At 37.7% G+C, this 4,577-nt stretch overlaps 1 pseudogene; it reads right to left on the bottom strand.

Annotated features, from left to right (window-relative positions):
• Positions 1-1,613: 1,613 nt before the first annotated feature.
• LOC149247577 (uncharacterized) lies at positions 1,614-2,560 on the bottom strand (annotated as a pseudogene).
• Between the last annotated feature and the right edge of the window lie 2,017 nt (positions 2,561-4,577).

Genomic DNA, 4,577 nt, shown 5'->3' with positions numbered 1-4,577 from the left:
CCCCATCTTATATTAACATAGAAAAGAAAATGATGGGCCACTTTGGCCTGTGGCTTAGAGGTAGATCTCGGTTGTAACAGGTGACAAAAGTTAGCATCTCCTTACAGAAATCAGTAACAAAGCTAACGGATTGGTAATGAGCAAACATAGATCCTGAGGTGCAACTTTTCAAAAGCCCAAAGCTAAAAAAATTGGTAAAACAGAGCAAACATGAACTCTGAGCTGAAAAACTGAAGAAACTTTAAAGAATTAATCAGCACACAAGTAGTTAATGCTGAAAGCATTTGCAAGGCAGTGTATCATTCTTCCACTTTGATCCGCATTTCCACCATATGTGTCAGTTCTCCTTGTGGTTTAAATAACCAAGCAATGCCTCTTAGTTTTCCAGTATTGAACAACAAATTTCAATGACAGTTTCACCAGAGGCGAGGGAAAGATTTTAGTTAAGTAGTTTTCAAATACTAGGTTTGCCTAAGCTAGATACATTTGAAGAAACATCTTTGTTAAGCCATGGAGAATTAGTATGTAGCTTTGCTTTTCAACTGAAAATACTTAGGCATCCATATGCACACAGTAAAGATATCATAACCTACAGCTATGATTTGTTGTATGTGCTTTTGTGAAGATGGACATTGCAGTTCATAAGATACTTTTGTTTGGAATTAAATAATCAAATAGCCATTTGGAAGATGGAAACAAGTATAAGAGTTTGACACAAGCTACACCATAGTTATTATGATTAATGCGTGTGTAAACTAAAATGATTCAACGTAAAAGTAGGGTATTGTTCTGTAGTAGGTTCTTGATCTAGTCTAAAAACTATGTATGCATATTCGTTCCACAGACAAGATTTCCAGAGCACATTGAGATGCATTGCCATCTGCTAAAAATTCTTGGGGATGATGAAGCAGCCAGTCATGACATGGGAAGGCAACATAAAACTGGATCATCCTTTGTGATTGCAAATTGGAATTATTTATCTGCTCTTATGAAGGTGGACACTGCAGTGCATAAGATACTTTTGTTTGGAAAAATAATCAAACAACCATTTGGAAGATGGAACTTTGCAATGCCTGCACATCATTTGTACCAATTGAATATCTTTTTTTAGGATCTGTAATTTGTAATTTGTTATGGATCATTGGAAACAAGTATAACGGTTTGACACATGCTACGCCAGAGGTATTATGATTAATACAAATATAAACTAAAATGGTTCAACATAAAAGGAGGGTATAGTTCTCGAGTAATTTTATTCTAAAAACTATGTATACATATTCTTTTCACATACAAGAATTCAACATCACATTGTGATGCATTTCCATCTCCTAAAAATTTTTGGGGCCCAACTATAGACTATACCTAACTAATCAATACTAAATAGTGCTTGCTTTTCTCTGAGAATGGTCAATTAACTTGCAGGAGATGATTGGGAGCACGAAGAAGTATTTATAGGTGGTGATGAACCAGTTGGATATGATCCTACTGAGAGAGAGGATTTAGCTCCTGAAATTCTTGCCCCACCCGAGATCAAGCAGGTATGATTGCATTCAGATGATTTGCTTATGATATACTAGGTTTTATTTAATAGCTGCAAATGTTGTTTGGTTATATCAGGTAACTAACTGCTTCAGAAACCCTGAAGAAGAAACCAAGGCCTTAGCAGTGCTGACAGAAGCAGAAAGACTATTTATCGCTCTGATAACAAGCTCCTGCGATTTGGGCGTAGTGGGTTCTTCTAAAAGACGTAACAAGGTTTGAATTTCGCCTTCTTTGGAAATAAACTGACGCATTTTCTCATCTTGGGAAGCCATTGCATGCAAGCACTCCATTGCATTTTCTTGTGCAGATGGCATACCAGAAGAAACCAGATTGAGCAGAACAGTAATCGCCCCTTCTTCTGCCATCGTTTTCCTTATCTCTTCCACAGTAGCCACATTCCTCAGCGCCCCTACAGCCATGGCCTGTGCAGTCGGGGTTCCCAATTTGCAAATATGAATCAGAACTGAAACCCCACCATAAGCCGCAATTCCCCAAGCATTTTCTGCATTGCTCGTTAGCCCTCTAATGGCCGCCGCAACCTTTTTCTTTACACAACGAGCTCCTGGATTCCAGGAGCCGAACCAATGGACCTAAAGCGCCCTCCACAACGAGGATATGCTTGCACCCATCGGTCAAAGAAAGAACAGACACAGCCATGGCCGCAAGCTCTCGAATAACAGCTATATTCGAATCCAACAAATGCACCAAGTAGCCAATATCGCCTTCCCCGGCCACAAGAACTGCATTTTTATCATCCTCAGCCAAGAGCTGAACCAGAGATTCCAAAGCCTTTCGTTTGAAATCTGCGTTGCCAATCTGGAGTCTAGCAAAGAGATCCTTGATAAAAAATACCACATCTTCTCGCCCAGCACCCCGTCCGGGCATCGAAAGCACTATTGCATTTGAGTATTTCAGTAGCCCCGCTCTTTATCAAAAGATCCAGGTCATGCAAATGCAAGTTCAGTTTAGCGGCCACCACGTCCAAATCAGCAGATTGCATAGCAGAAACGGGACACATCATTACAACAGTTAGTGGAGAGCACGAAAACCATAACAAAAATGCCTACCATTTCGTCTGAAGGATGAAGACCATGACGAGTAATTGAAGGAGACCATGACGAATATCTTGAAAATGCGCACAGATGTCAGTGGAAAGCAGAAGGGTGGCGCTTGTTCTCCGAAATTGCTGAGAATAAACAGAAATTGCACGACACATATGAACAATTTCCTAGGTGTCAACGTTAGAAACAAAAGGACGACGAAAGTCTCTTTCAAAGGAAGGCCTATTGGCCTAATTATAACGGAAGGGAAGTCGTGGGAAATCGTGCTTGCCTACCCTTTAGAGTGACCAATTATTTCCTAAATCTCCGCAGTAATAATAATTTCCTAGTATACATCCTACAACCTTTAATTACTGCCCCTGCCAGCATAAGGATCATGTTCCCAATATACCTTTTAAGTTTCCGCTGCTGCTTGCATAAGCATTGATCTATAATCTGCCAGTTGTTTCCTTTCATAAGGATCTGGCCATATCCCGAATTAAGAAACCAGCAGAACACGTCCAATCGAAGAGAAATGGATATCTTAGATGTGAGGCCAAACAATCATGCAAAGCAAGACGAAAAGCTTTACAGAGTGGTTCGAGCACGCTGATGCAGGTACTCTTTCAGTGTTTGATTGATGGATTTGGGAACTTAAACTTCTGCTAGTTTGAGTTTTCTATCTGTAATTTGATTCCTTAGATTAAGTTCCTTGTATGGAATGAATGCAGATGGAGATCGACGCACCACCAGAAATATCTCTCTGCAACATCAATAGTCACGTTTCTCAGTGGTGAAAGGGACATTGTGCGTTTTTTATACCGAATTTGGTGGCTTGCAGCGTTTTGGAATGGTTTTAATTGAAGATTTCTATGGCATCGATGGAGTTTGTTTCTTCTGTTATATGTTGGCAGACAATAAGGAGCTTTTATTGGAGGGTTGTCTTCCTCGTGACCATGCAACTCCTCAGGGACTGGTTTTTCTTTAAATGCCTTACACAATATCTAGAGATTTGTCTGCACATTTTCTAATTGTTTGGAGTCTGAATGTCCACAGAATGATGTATTTGGCTGGTGTTTTGTGGCAACGTTGTATTGATATGTTGTAAATCAATTGCTTTTACTGGGGTCTTGGGTTTTCGCCCTGCAACGGTAGTGTTTGTTTTAAACGGTCAAATCATGAGCCTTTCACTTTGTGTCTATGGGATTGTATCTGGAGATTGCAACGGTAGTGTTTGTTTTAAATAGTCAAAATCATGAGCCTTTAACTTTGTGTCTATGGGATTGTATATGAAGATTTCTTTGTGAACCTTGGAATCAAAAGTAAACTTTTTTTTAATATGAATACAAGTGCTAAGAATTTACCAGTAATATTATAAATCATATATCGAGGAATGAAGAGTATAAGGAATTTGTAGATGCTAATAAGCAATTGGAGTTTTTAAAAATTAAAGATAAAGTTATGATACATTTTGGAAATGAGTAATATTATTATGAAAATTTATATGATAAATTGATTATATTATTTATTTTATTTTTAGATATTAAAATTATAAAATGGATATTCATTTTTTGAATGAATAAGTGGATGAATTTTGTTTTCTTAATGTATTCTATTAATAATTTAGATTTTTTTCGATAAAGTTTTGAATGTCTAAGTTGAAGGTTAAAAATGTTCAAAAAAAGATTGTGAAGAATATTGTTGGAAATACTGGGAGAGGGGGGCGGGTGAATCAATGTTTCTTACTATTTATTTTTTAATTGTTCTAGTGATTGCCAACAACCTATATAGATATGTAAATGTATACATAGAACACAAAAATCAATAGCTGAATTTAATGCTTTTATTAAAACTCAAGACAGTGTAAAGAAATAAATACAATATAAGTATAAATCTGATTGTGAATAGTTTCCAAGCTCCAACTTGGACTTCAGTGAGGCTCCAACCTCCAGAGCACCAACTCTGTTTTCCAGTGGTTTTGTACTTAGGAGCACC

Source organism: Pinus tabuliformis, chromosome 7, assembly GCF_031772625.1.
Source record: "Pinus tabuliformis cultivar Carrire ecotype Pingquan chromosome 7, CPIR1, whole genome shotgun sequence".
NCBI lineage: Eukaryota > Viridiplantae > Streptophyta > Pinopsida > Pinales > Pinaceae > Pinus > Pinus tabuliformis.
This window is presented reverse-complemented; position numbering and strand designations above follow the sequence as displayed.